Consider the following 15,392-nt stretch of genomic DNA (forward strand, 5'->3'; position numbering starts at 1 on the left):
GTCCCACCACCTTTTCTTACGATCTTTACTCTTTTTATGCATAAAAAGAAAAAATGGGCGGGACTTTGAATGAGGCACAAAAGACGTGTCTCCATCCCTAAATTGGTTACTAAGAGGAAAAGTTCGGGACTTTGAATGAAGCATATGACAGAGCATAAAATGAATAGGCGTTTTTATTGTCAAAAGGTATATCTAGCACATAACATGTACATGCAGGATTCATATATGTACAAAAATTGTCAGGAAATATATCTAGCACATAATATATACTTGCAAAATTCATATATGTACAAAACATGAATATATATATATATATATATATATATATATATATATATATATATATATATACACACACACACACACACACACATAATGTGTTGGTGTCAAAGCACATACCAGCGGCCGGTATATAGGGCTCCATATGATGAGTAAAAAATAATAATAATTAAAACTGTAGGAATATAAAAAGAACAGGGTAAATTGAAGTCATGACTGCATCCTAAATAGGTCCGATGCGTTTCATGGTAAAAAACACTCTCCAGGGGCGAATGCGTCAGCATGTCTAAAAAAGACCAATAAAACTAATAGGAAACCTCAGAGATAATGTAAATATGTATAATAACAAAGAAAGGAATTGTGCAATCCTGTAAAACTTACGTAGTGCTAATAAGCAGAACATACGGTATGGTCCAAACAGGTACCCGTGGGGTTTACTCTTTTTATGAGCAACAGCCACCTGAAGAATGTTAACATCTGGTACCTCCAGGAGCATTGGATGCCTGTATCCCTGACTGCACACTGTAGTTCCATCTGTCAACCCCTACATCACTAATGTGTGTAGTGACCAGAGCCTGGGAACCAGGTATTCCTGGAGGTGTGTTGGATGTAAAGAGGCCACAGCTCTGTGAAGATCTGAGAAACGGACATAAACACAGCTATGTATAACAGGTCTTCTTTTGCAGGTGTTGGTTTTTTTCATTTTTTAAAGAAGGAAGCAGAGTGGCTTTAAAAGATGGTGGGGTTGCTTTAGCATATAGGCAGGTGCAGTCTATATTCTCCACTGCAGGTGGCGCTCATCCACAGTGGCAATGCAGATGGATAAGGAAGTTAAAAGAAGCTGTGTTCCTCTATGATTTCCTTGCTCGGGCAGTGATCCGGTTGAATGCACATACATGTGACCCTGGCGGTTTAAGTTCACTTTTACAGAAAATCAGTAAGGTGAACTTACATTGGACCCCCTCCCCATCGCGCCTGGTCACTGCTGACCTGGAGTCAGGCAATCCCCCGTTCTGCCACATTGTATAGACACTTTACCGGTCCGGGGTTTTGAAATCCCTGCGGCTTTCTCTCCTCTTCTCCAGTGCTGACAGGACGGCTACGCGGGTTCTGATTGGTCGGTGTCGCCCATGTGACGGCGCCGACCAACTAGAATACCTTCTTTACGTACATTTACGAGGTACGTTTAGGAGATTAGGCTGAGGGTATTTCTAATCCCGGGATCGGTAAAGTGGTTATCCGATGTGACAGGAACGGGTGATCACCGGACTCCAGGCCAGTGGGACCGGGGGGAGGGGGAATGGGTCCAGTGCAAGTGCACCATACAGATTTTTCTGTAAAGGTGAAACTACCCTTTAAGATTCTGACCCCTGGGTTACTTTATGTGAGTGGACAGGTTAGGGACAAATTAGGGACAGGGACAAGGACAGTTGTAGCGCAAGGTTCCGGTGGGGTGAGCAGGGACTACGTTTACCTCTTCAGGAAACTTCCCATTTGGGTTAGGCCGCACTTCACTCCTCATGGCAGATGCTGTCTGCATCCCTGAGTCCTCTGTCTGCTGTCAATTTGCAGTCAAAACAAGCAGTTATTTTGGCACACCAATATCAAGATTTCCTTTAAATGAGAATTATCTACAATCCAAGTATTCCCATTCAGAAAGTTTCCAGATTGTATCAGAGTTCTCTTTAGTTTGAGCATTCCTATCACCTGAAAGCTTGAAACCCAGATGAAGGGGGTCCTTCTAATCCCCAAAATGCTTTGGCTTGACCCTTTGTTAAAAAACGGATTTTCTTACCATTGTCCTATATTTTGTATATAAGGCCTGAAATGTTGCCCAGTGGCTTTTTGGTTTGACAGATACCTCACCAAAATCCTGGCAGTTCGAAATGTGGAAGGCCATACAGAAGGAGACATAGCATTTAGGATATGGAACCAAGAATCTTCCTCCTATTCTGTTTCACTGCTTGCCTTCTTCTCTGCTGTCACTACCAGTCTTTGTGCAGTTTCCTTACACTATCACTTTCCACCTGTGCCTTTGAATACAGTTCACATGTTCTTCTATATTACTGATCTTTTATAGCTGTTGAATGTCCCAAGCCAGTCATGTTCGAAGGTGGAGAGTTTGGACCGCGAAAAGCAAAGTATTTTGTGGGTGATGAACTGTTTTTCGAGTGCTGGGGTGGATTCACAATGTCTGGACCTGAAAACCGCATCTGTCAGGAGAATGGAAAATGGAGTGGAGAAACAACAATATGTGATGACCAAGGTGAGAATTTCAGATTAGGGACGGTTCTCTTTATTGGAAAATGAGGGAGCGTTCATTGAGAAGGTTAAAAAATGTACAGCTATATCAAATATGAAAATTATGTAAAGTTATGAAAAGTATGTAGAATTATGTAGCATAGACAGAAGAATAATATTTTGAAATAGCCCTACATCTCAGCTTGTAAAACTGATAATCAGCATGTGCTCTCCGGTTGGAGCAACATTCTCTTTCTAAGCCTGCTGTAGCTCAAAGTTGCAAAGGAGTTTGCATGTAAAAGGGTCTTCGTAGTTGGCCGATTCTGGTGCCAAGCACAAGTCCCCATCCCTTCTCCAGTCCTGCTAGAGCACAATCCCCCCTGCTGAGACTGACCCCTCTGCCATCTTGTACCCTACTCCTCACCATAGACCTTTGTATGCAAAAGAAGAAATAGCCACACGATAGTTAGCTGCATTGCATTTTTTCAGGGAATGGAAAGATAGTCACATCACAGGAACATACATTCCAGTCACTTGACATACACAGTCAATCACATATTATGGACAGTCCACATTAATTACAAGTGAAAGCACATGCCGCACCTCACGGCCATCTCTCTACAGTCTCTCTTCTGCCCTGGGTCAGAAGTACTCACAGGACTGTGTTCTCTGTAGACACTTTCTAGCTGCGTACACCTCTCCCAGGATTCCTCCAGTAAAGCAGCCCCATACAGGTGTAGGCAGGTGCAGTCTACTTTCTCTACTGTAGGTGGTGCTCAACCACAGCAGCATTGCAGAGAGAGAAAATGTCAAGAGAAACCTGGTTCTTCTATGTTTTCCTGAGTCTCTGGGGGAGCTTGGATGCTGCTGCCCCATGGGACTCTGGCGGCCCTCTTGCATCAACCAGTGTCTACTGAAAAAATTAGGGAAAAAAACTGCGCTAGGAAATATTTACATGTGAAAAAGTAGTGCAAGGAGCAGCAATTCCAACAATAAACATCAATTGTGAAAGTGAAACATGGAAACAAAGGAATCGCGCTAGATAAATGTGAAATGTTGCATACATGAAATAATGCAAAATACATACAATATATATAAAAAGAAAATGAATAACGTGACAACTGCATAAAATCCAAAAATTGTGTCACTTCAACTAAAGATAAAATGAAAAGTGACTACGGATCACCCATAAATAATAAAAAGTCCAAGTGATTAATAATAATTTATCCCTGAGAACCAGAGAAGATCCACCACCAGGAATAGAAGGGGTCACTTCTTACTGGATGGCCACGATCCCCCACTACAGTGGATCATAGCTAGCAGGTACACTTTAAAACTGGCTGTGGAAACTCCTGTCAACATCCGCTAGGGGTCATCACACCGTCAATAACAACAGCAAGCTCGTGGCAGAGATGCACAATCATTAGGAGTGGTGGCTGCATCTGTTTTCTTTTGTTTGGCTTTTCCCCCTCTGTTTTCATCTGGTGAAAACTATCACTTTTCATTTTATCTTTAGTTGAAGTGACACAATTTTTGGATTTTATGCAGTTGTCACGTTATTCATTTTCTTTTTATATATATTGTATGTATTTTGCAATATTTCATGTATGCAACATTGCACATTTATCTAGCGCGATTCCTTTGTTTCAGTGTCTACTGAAGACCCTGACTCCCTGGTTTGGTACGCATTTTGCGTGTGGGTAGTTTAGAGACAGGTTATTCATCTGACAGGGACAGTATAATGCCGTGTACACTCGAGCGGACTTTACGGCAGACTTGGTCCGGAGGACTGGAGCCCGTCGGATAATTCGATCGTGTGTGGACTCCAGCTGACTTTTTTTTCCCAAAAGTTCGACGGACCTAGAAATGAAACATGTTTCAAATCTTTCCGACGGCCTCGAGTCCGGTTGAAAAGTCCGCTCGTCTGTATGCTAGTCCGTCGGACAAAAACCAACGCTAGGGCAGCTATTGGCTACTGGCTATCAACTTCCTTGTTTTAGTCCGGTCGTACGTCATCACGTACGAATTTGTCAGACTTTGGTTGATCGTGTGTAGGCAAGTCCGTTCATTTGGAAAGTCCGTGGGAAAGTCCGTCAAAGGCCGCCAGACCTAGTCTGTCAAAGTTCGTGTACGCGGCTTTAGAGGTAGGAAGAGGTTCCAGATGAGTAAGGAAAGAGCAGGGACACGCTAACCTTCCTGGATGCTTTCCTGTTTGAGAACAGACCGGCCAGGCCACATTCTATTCCCCAAGACAGGTGCTGTTGGAGCATCTAAGACCTGCTGCACACTGGGGTTGGATTACTAAAACTGGAGAGTGAAAAATCTGGTGCAGCTGTGTGTTATAGCCAATCAGCTTTTAACTTTAGCTTCTTCAATTAAGCTCTGACGAAAAAAAAACAACTGGAAGCTGATTGGTTTCTATGCACAGCTACTTTAGATTTTGCACTTTCCAGTTTTAGTAAATCTACCCCACTATTCTCTGAAACATTCTGTGGATGCACCCGGTTGGGTGGTCTTCCTGCCGGGTAATTGTGTTTGTTTGGACTTAAATTATAATGCAGTTTTGTTATCATCTGGACCATGAGTGTTTATAGCCACCACACCATGCTGCACCTCCCCAGACAAGGATGGATTTCAAGCATGGCCTACAAGGCCTTTTGTAATCTGCCCTAGCCCCCACCTCCTTAAAGCGGAGACAAGCTGCGTGTTTTGAGTGGTCCCTGCTGTCTTCTGGGACCCGTGTGTCTCCCAGAAGACAGCAGAGGGGGGCTGCGGAGGAGGGTCCGGACATGGCGTAGATTGCCGCGGATTCTGCTGGAAGTGGAAGCAAATACCTGTATTAGACAGGTATCTGCTCCCTCCTCCCCCCTGAAAGGTGCCAAATGTGACACCAGAGGGGGGAGGAATCCGAAAAGCGGAAGTTCAATTTTTCGGTGTAACTCCGCTTTAAGGAACAGAATGTTTCCAGCCAGCTACTCCTGCACACAGGTCCACTCCACCCACCCTCCTGCCCTGTCCAGGGCCCACGTTTGTAGGTTACATTCCTACATATGTGGGGTGTATGGCTCCCATGCCCCAAGAGACTCTGTGTCCCTCCCCTTCTAGCTTATATACCCCTGACGTCACTTGTGGGAGGGCTTTACCTAAGAGGGCCTAGCACCCAATGTCCCTTCCTTCTGTGCCAGACACTATTCCGATACGGAACCACCTAGTGGCAAAGCAGTTAACTGCACCTGCCTACATGCAGAGTACAAAATCATGGGATAAGGGGCCGCATTTCCATCTAGAAATGGATTCTGAATCTGGAACGGCACAAAGGGTCAGTTGACACCAGATAGGTTGGCACATTTTCTTTCAACGTATGCCAGCACAAGGACTGTAAAAAATAAGGTACGTGAATGGGAGCAGTTCACACTGGTGCATTGAACACTGGTGTAGCGATGGCCCCTCTGGGTTGATATGTGTTACAGCTTCACCCTGCTGCCAGACATCTATTAGACACACTTCTCAGTCAATGAATAGTCTCTTGCTTGTTTTTGTTGTTTTTATTAGGGGATTGAACTTGGTTGGGGAAAGGGGACATGGGATGCCCATAGGATAAATTGTACTTTGTAGAATAATAGTAACTGCGTCACACTTCTCAGCAGAACAAGATGGCTGACCCTAAACTTTACAGCCTTTTACCTCAGAACACTTCTTCCAGGCAGCACACTTTCTCCAGCACACTACTTCAATGTCCAACTTTAGTACTCCTGTCACACCATCAGCACATGACTAGGCCTCACTCTGAATAAGTCCCAGTGCCTTTACTTGATAGCCCTTTGTAGGCCGGGGGCCTGCAGTACCCCTTTGTGGCAGCAACCAATTTACTTGAGAAGAATAAATGTAGATGGACTACTGATCCCTGCAAGTCCGACTTGCAAATCCTGCCAGCCCTCCTGGCTGCAGCGACTTGACACAAAACTCCCAGTCTCGCCCTCTGGCTCTACATCCAGCTCCCCTGGCATGCAGAGCTTTCCACTGTGTTTTCCACTCACCGACACCTGTCCTGGATCCTTCCTGAATGACTTTACTCCGGACGTGCGGACCAACTGTTTCCTCCAGCTCCTGTTTCAGGACACCTCTCCATGACCGTGTAAGGAGAGGCTCCCTCCCAGCTCCCGAGCTCCCTACCTGAGGTAACCCCCCCAGAAAGGGGGGTTCCCTCAGACATGACAGTCTAACACTCCATCATCCAGTTCACCCAGCCGACAACTCCTCCCCCAGCAGGCTGACCATGGGTATATGTAGGATTCCTGCCCTCTGCCAATCATAGTTGGGGATTGGTCAGAGCTCCTCACATTCACCCCATGTCACTCCAGCTCTCTTGCCCTGCCCCTTTTCCAGAACCTTCTCCCTGGAAACAGAGGAGGCACCCAAGAGCTGAAGTACATGTCAGTCACCCACTGCTACACTAAACCACTCCCCTGTCCCCAGATCAAAACAAACAGGCCTAGCTCACAGCATAGGCCTGCCTAAATTTATTTGCGCTGGCAGCTTACACCAAAACCTATACTAGCACATACCTAAGGTAGAGGGTGCTACACTGGTTTGAAATAGAAAAGGGAAAACAAGCCCTACTCTTTTCAATGCAACACATGGTAACGTGTGTCAGTGCAGCGCAACGCACACCAAAGAGCAGGAAACATAGCAGCCTAGCACAAGTTTGACTCTTCTGCTGTGTCCTAGACTCTTTCCATGCTTCAGGAAGTGAGGAGAAAAGTGCATGTGAAAATGCAACATGCCAACGTACATCAATGCACATGTCTTTACCTGTACTCAACGCACACTTTGAGCTGTGAATGGACCCAGAATTAAACACTTCTAACCCCTGATTTTACTGTCTTAACTTTCAATATTGTTTCAGTTGGTACATACATTTTACATACTTTTGTTAACATATATGTTTTTTCGCATTACAGCTAGTAAATTAATATATATGTAGCGCTGACAACTTTTGTTTCTAACCATATGTGTGTTATACAGTACATAAGTTGTTATAGTGCCATCTTGTGGACAATTGAAAAGGTACAATACTTTTACGTTTCATGATTAAGTGAAGTGACATGGAAGTGATTGATTGTTTACTTCGGAAATTCAGCTGTGACCCACCCACAATGCTCCTGGACAAGAGGAGAAGTGAACTGCATTGTGGGAGGATATAAAAGGGCTAGCAGCGGCCATTTTAGGTCTCTTGTTCCTGGGACGCGTGGCCTGTCAGCAGTACTCTGTGGGTGTGTGTGTCCCACAGGGTTGCGGCCTACTTTGTGAAGGAGCGGAGCAGCTGCAAGGATCCTGCCATCGCACTACAGCGTGCTGGAGCAGCAGAAGTGATCGTACCGAAGACCCGTGGAGGAGGTAACCGAGGACTCCTGGTCCTTAGTGAACGGAACAGTGTGACGGCGTGGTGGTGCCTCCATATGGACTGAGAACTGCTGAAACTGAGACATCTGTCTGCCTGGATCCCGTGTGATGAGAGAGTTAACACCCGGAAGTTTGTTTAATACTACACACACACTTAGAACTGTTACAGAGTGTTGCTGGGACTGATAGTCCCACGGAACAAGTTAACTTGGAAAACAGTACATCTGCATAGACTTCAGTGTTCAAGAGCGGATGCCAGATGTTTGTCTTCTTCATATAAGAACACTTAGTCAGTCTGCCGGATTATAACTGCCTTAGTGTATTACCTTACACTGCGCAACACCCAAGAGGAACCCCTTGTGGATTACAATTATAAATTCTTAGCTAGCTAAGACTGAAGACGCCAAGACTATCTCTTTCATTGCAGGGCCCTGCATTTAGTTACAGAGAATAGTGACTTTACGGTTTAGAGCAGGGGGAGCTCCCTGGTACAATATATATATGTAATTAAGTATATTTGTGTATATTACCAATTGTAATAACCATTTCCTATACTGTTGCACTACGTTGGTGTGATAGTATAGTCATTGTAATAACTCTTTATATAAATATATTATTTACTCAAAGAAAGAAGTTATTTTTGGTTATTATTGAAGTTTGTGTGCAGTGTTGTTGTTTCTCCTGCAGGTGGAGCTACCAGCACCCAGGTAGAGGTAAATATAACTATAAGTGTAAATTGTGGGTTAAAGTTGATACTCATATTATTACAACACTGCACTACAGTTGTGTTAAGGCGATTGAACAATTTAAGAAGGGTGAAGAGCAAAGAGGACAGGCACGCTTTAAACCAGTAGCTCCATCGAGAGTTATTGCTACATGTGGGGGCTTGTCCGGGATATCTGTCGCTCTAAAGCCAAGCACCCTCTTAAGAACCCTAGAACAGATCCCCCCACTGTGGCACAGTGGTGTGAGGCGGAAGGCACCCACTCAGATGTGAGCGTGGCCATGGAACTCTGGGGAGATATCTGGGAGAAGGAACACATCAATCAAGTGGTAAAAACACTATCCCCAGGACAAAGAGCCAAGGTGGTCGCAGTAAGGCCCGATCATGAGACATTCCGCACCTATGCATTATTGGAGTGGAGGAAGGGAGTTCCGGAAAAATTTCAAGGGTGCCAGTGTTGAACTCGCTGACAAGCCAAAATTTTATCTGACCCACCCAAGGGAAGAAGGAGAGAATCTTGCCACCTTCTCGCAAATGAGTTCAGCAGAAATCAAGGTTCCATCACAGTCAGCACCGGCTGCAATTGAGCCAGAACTCATCACAGCCCTGGGAAATTTGGTGTCCCAATGTCAAAAAGGGAACCCAACCTATTCAGGGGCTGGATACCGAAAACTGGGCATTTTCTCGGGCCAACGGCCTGTACCCAAAGGAGAAGACACCTTTGAAGAATGGTTGGAACAGACCACGCAGGTGCTGGATAAGTGGGACATCCCTGAAACACAAAAGAAACAGCGGATTGCTGAGAGTCTCAAAGGGCCTGCTTCCAAGGCCATTCGAAATTTAAAGCTCAGCAAACAGAACTGTGTAGCCCAAGACTACTTAGATATCCTGCAAGATGTGTTTGGACATACTGAAAAGGTTTCTGACCTAATTTACCAATTAGAACACACCTATCAGGAAACTGGAGAGAAGTTGTCAGAGTATATGAGACGGCAGGACAAGGTCATTCACCAGATATTCCTGAAGAAGGGACTAGATCCTTGTAAGGTGGATGAAGTTCGAGCCAAACAAGTCTTAAGAGGTGCCCAGCCTTTAATGTCACGGAACGTCCCACACTCCGCTTAAGTGCTTCCATCAGTATACCACTTCCTCCCAGTCTGGACTCAGATATCAGATATTCCAACTGCTCCCAAGCACAAAACAAGGCGGGTCTTGCTTAGATGCTAACATGGACTATAATTTATTAGAACCAGAATACAAGACTATACAACGTTAGAGGAGGTTCCCTCCTCCTGCTCATATTACTCTAACAATACACCTGTAACAAATAAACATGAGCTAATTAACTAATCACTTATACAGCCTAGGTGACTGAGACATGACCTTTTGCCCAGACTTGTGGTCACCGAGCTTCACACAGTAACAGAGTTAATTATCATAAGTACAACCACAGAACATTTTCTCACAATAGCAGGAGCTCCAATAGGAGTCAAGCCATCTCCTATATTGTATAGAGGACAATGTGATCAGCTCTCTCAATTAACTAACATGTTGAGTTCAGAATCAATCAAACCAAGAATAGTCTCTACATACATCCTGGGAGATATTGTGGACCAATATTACTGTCCCATTTTAAGTGGTCTAAGATATATTTTCTCACTCACACTGTGCCAGGATATCACAGGGTGACTTAGACATAAGAGGTGTATGGGGAGCTGAAACAAGGGCATCCCCTACTGTCCAAGGGATTCTGAGTTCCACGGGCCCTCCCGTCACAGACCCCATCACCCTCCAGTTAAGAACTCGCCAAGATGGAGGCATATTGAAGTACCCCGATCTAATTTGGATTGTACGGGAGGAAGAAGCTATTCTAGAAAGGAAGAAGGAGAACATTCAAGAACCAAAGCACACTGTTGGAGTCCGAACAGTTAGTGTGATGGAGGATGATCCCCAGATTGAGCTTCTTAAGACTCAGGTGGCTCAGTTAATAGAAATGATGGCTTTGCTGACCACGAGACCCCCAAATCCGCTCAATGGAGAAACAAAAAAATTGAAGAGAGTATCAGACTCCACCTTCAGAAGCTGATTTGGATGTTTCAACTGGACATTTCGGGACCGTGTGCCCAAGTCCAAGGGCAGCAGTACAACATCGAAAGCCGGCGGAAAACTTCAAAGGGCCCCAGTAAAGGAGTCAACTGGGCGCCCTGTAACTGTCGTCAACTCCAACGAAACCCAAGTTCACAAAGTTTTGAGAGTCAGGGGAGGAATGAAGTTGAGTGAGCGTCCATGGAAACGAGGAGTCAAGATGCGCTCTAGTAGGCAGAAGAAGCCGAACACTCAGGGCGAATTTCCCCGCAACTTAGTGGGACCCTCTCCGATCATCCCAATCCAGGTAGAAGGAATCTACGCCAAGGCACTGTTGGATACCGGAGCTCAAGTGACCTTATTTTACAAAGATTTTTACATGAAGCATCTCAAGCATCTGCCCCTGCAAAAGTTGGAAGAATTGGAGATATGGGGTCTAGGTACCCAGAACTTTCCTTATCAGGGATATATCCCTATCAAACTCTCCTTTGACCCAAGTGTGGCTGGAAAGGCGGAGACTTTCGACACCCTGGCGGTTGTGTGTCCCCGACCCCCTGGGGCCCACAGAAGTTCCCTCATCATCGGAACAAATACTGATCTGGTCAGAAGACTCCTGACACCACTTGTACAGAAGGAAAGTGCCCCGGCCATGAAGGTACATCCCATGCTAACCCAAGTGTACGAGGACATAGTACACGAGCAGAAGGCCCCACCAGAAGGGGTGGGAAAGGTTTGGCGTTTAGACCGAGGTGAAGAACTACTACAACTGGGTGAAGTGGTGTGCATGAGGGCCTCTGTCAAGTTGAGTTGGAGACAACCTGGTCCTTTCATTGTCTTGGAGACGGACGCTCAGGAAGAGAATGTAGGTCTGGAGATACTTCCAAAAGTGTTATCTACTAAGGCACTTAAGAGAAGCAGGGGGAGAGTCTCAGTCAGTGTTCGGAACACGACAGCCTTGCCTGTGAAGATACCAGCAAGAATGCTGCTTAGGCAGGCGAATCAAGCAACCCCGGTTTCGCCAAGAGATGTAAAAAGGGGACCCGAAGAGGAGATTCCCATAGAGGGCCAAAGCCCAGCTCATGAGATGGAAGGAAGTTTTCTCAAAGAGTGAGTTTGATGTGGGGTATGCCAAAAGTGCAGAGCACAAGATCCGGCTGGAAGAAGACAAACCTTTCCGGGAAAGGGTCAGGAGGATCCCATTGGGAGATCTTGAAGACCTCCGAGAACAGGTGGCTGAGCTGAAAAGGACTGGGATTATGAAGGAGTCCAGGAGTCCATACGCCTCTCCGATAGTGGTAGTGAGGAAGAAAAATGGGTCAAATATGGCTGTGTATCGACTACAGGACTCTGAACCGACGGACCATTCCTGATCAATACACTACCCCTCGTATAGAAGATGCCCTACAGAGCTTGTCAGGGGCGAAGTGGTTCAGTGTATTAGATTTGAAGAGTGGTTATTATCGGATCCCCATGAGTCCTGAGGATAAGGAGAAGACTACTTTCATCACCCCAGTGGGGTTTTATGAATTCAACTGGATGCCACGAGGTCTGTCTGGGGCTCCAGCAACTTTCCAGCGGCTCATGGAGAAGACAGTAGGCGACATGAACTTGATTGAGGTCTTAGTATACTTAGACGATATCATTGTATTTGGCCGAACTGTTGAAGAGCATGAAGAGCGACTGGAAAAGGTTCTAAAGAGGCTACATGAAAAGGGTTTGAAACTTTCAATGGAGAAATGTCAGTTCTATCAATCGTCAGTGAACTATCTGGGGCACATTGTGTCTGAAGAAGGGATAGCAACTGATCCTGAGAAATTGGAAGCTGTTACCTCTTGGCCAAGGCCCACGAATGTGACTGAGCTCAGGTCATTCTTAGGATTCTGCTCCTACTACCGGAGGTTTGTGGAGGGGTTCGCAAAGATAGCCCACCCACTTACAGAACTACTGAAGAGTCAGGAAGAGGTTGATGTGGATTTGGAGAAACCAGGGAGACAAAAGGAAGGGCCTGGAAGAAAAAGGAATCTATCCTGGATCAGTGGACTCAGGAATGTGAAGAGACATTCAGTCAATTGAAGAAGAGTCTTACAACTGCTCCAGTGTTAGCCTATGCGGATCCTACCAAGCCCTATGAACTGCATGTGGATGCCAGCCGAGATGGGCTGGGCAGAGTGCTCTATCAGGATCATAATGGACATTTAAGGCCTGTTGCTTATGTGAGCCGGAGCCTGTCTCCTGCTGAGAAGAACTACCCAACTCATAAACTTGAGTTTCTGGCCTTGAAGTGGGTTGTGGTAGACAAACTGAGAGATTATCTGTATGGTGCCGAATTTTTAGTTAAAACAGATAACAACCCCCTCACATACTCACTCACCACTGCAAAATTGGATGCCACAGGCCATAGGTGGTTGGCTGCTCTCTCGACATTCTCCTTCAGCCTGAAATACAGACCGGGAGTGGGCAAAAGAGATGCAGATGCGCTGTCAAGAAGACCCCACAGTCCCCTGAGCTCCCAAGAGGATTGGACTCAACTTGCCCCTGAAGGGGTAAGAGCCCTTTGTGAAGGAGCAGTTAAGCAGGAGAAAGGTAGAGCCAGAGCTGAAGAGATTGGAGTGACTACAGCAGGAGTACCCAGGTATTACTGTAATGTCTCCCAGATTGCTGCAGAGGGTTTACCTAAGTTATCAAGGAAATATCTTAGGAAAGATCAACAAGAAGATCCACTCTGCAGCTTGGTATTGGAAGCTCTAGAAGGTAAACACCCTGATTTATTTTGAGAAGTGCCCGAAAAGAAACTCTGTTGTTACACAAAGAGTGGGATCGGTTGCAGTTGTTGCAAGGGGTGGTCTACCGAAGGGGCCCCTCTGAAGATCCGGAGGAGAAGTGGCGACTGTTTCTGTCAGAGAAGCACAGAGAGATAGTGTTAATTGCTCTACATGATTGTCATGGACATTTGGGGTCAGAGAGAACTCTTCAATTGATAAGAGATAGATTCTACTGGCCTTACATGAGGAAAGAAGTGGAGAGTTACTGTCACTCCTGCCATAGGTGTATCCAGAGGAAGACTCTGCCGCAACGGGCAGCCCCAATGGAACATTTATCAAAGCCAAGGTCCCTTGGATCTAGTTTGCATAGATTTCCTGTGTCTAGAATCTGACTTGAGTGGGCAAGGAAATATCCTGGTAGTCACAGACCACTTTACCAGATATGCTCAAGCTTTCTCCACAAAAGATCAGAAGGCAGTCACAGTGGCAAAGACATTAGTGGAGAAGTTCTTCGTCCATTATGGCTTACCACAGAGGATCCACTCAGATCAAGGAAGGGACTTTGAGAGTACACTCATCAGGAGGTTGCTGGATCTATTGGGAATTCAAAAGTCCAGAACTACACCCTATCATCCGCAAGGAGATCCTCAGCCGGAGAGGTTTAATAGAACTCTTCTTAATATGTTGGGGACACTAACCTCTGAGCAAAAGCCCAATTGGGTAAGCATATTGCCGCTTTAGTACATGCATATAACAGCACCAAGAGTGACGTCACAGGATATTCACCTTATCGGCTGATGTTTGGGTGTGAGGCTAGGTTACCAGTGGACCTGGCTTTTGGAACTTCTCTGGATCACACCTCAGAGGCTTCTCATCGAGGATATACAAATAGGCTGAGGAAAAGTCTGAAGGTTGCTTATGAGAAGGCTTGGACTATGTCAGACAGCAGAGGGAGTAGAAATAAAAGAAACTTTGACCTCAAAGTGAGGGTTCAAGATCTTCAACCCGGTGACCGAGTCCTATTAAGGAATTTGGGTATTCCTGGCAAACACAAGTTGGCGAATCAATGGAGATCACAGCCATACGTTGTATGTAAACAGCTCCCAGGAATTCCAGTATTTGAAATTAGGCCAGAAGGAAGTGCTGGACCAACTAAGACTTGGCATCGGAATCACCTTTTGCCCCTTACTGATGCAGTCAGGATAATCCCCGAGGAGGAGTTATCATCTACATCAGAAGTTGCACAACGGCCTGTAACTAGGTCCCAGTCTGGGGCTTTGACAACTGAAGACAGCAAGGAGAGAGAGATGGACATTAGCTGGTTGTGGTCATCTAATATACCCGAAACTGAAGCAAGTTTTTCATCACCAACAGCCGAGGAGAGTAGTGAGGCTCTCAAGCCAGAAGCTCCAGAGTTTGTGCCATTGTCCGGAAAAGCTGAAAAGTGTTTATCTCCCACTGAGGTAGAAGAGAATAGTGTCCATCCAGAAATAGAGGACACACCAAAAGAACAAAGGGGAAAGAGGAACATTCACCCACCTAAGAGACTAACCTATGATACTTTGGGCGAGTGTTCGGAAACCACAAAGGTCACCAGCAAAAGAAATGTTGATGAGCCTAGTTCCTACTCAGTTAACCTAGACAATGAGAGCCCTGTTTCACCCCTTGATACATCTGTATCTTATACTAAAGTGACAGTTGTGGGTACACAGAATAGCTTTCCAACACCTGAAAATTGGTGGAAGGCTCCTCTGTTGGTCCTGTGCACTCGTTTAGAGGCTAAGATGTGTAGCAGGAACAAGGTCTTACATATCTTTGGGGACCAAAGATTTAAAGCAGGGGGAGTATGTAGCACTGACAACTTTTGTTTCTAGCCATATGTGTGTTATACAGTACAT

General features: G+C 45.6%; 1 pseudogene; it reads left to right on the top strand.

The window, feature by feature from the left end:
- The window catches only part of LOC141108904 (complement factor B-like), a 142,324-nt pseudogene that overhangs the window by 5,537 nt on the left and 121,395 nt on the right, over positions 1-15,392 (top strand).

This window comes from Aquarana catesbeiana, linkage group LG09 (genome assembly GCF_042186555.1).
Source record: "Aquarana catesbeiana isolate 2022-GZ linkage group LG09, ASM4218655v1, whole genome shotgun sequence".
Classification (NCBI taxonomy): Eukaryota; Metazoa; Chordata; class Amphibia; order Anura; family Ranidae; genus Aquarana; species Aquarana catesbeiana.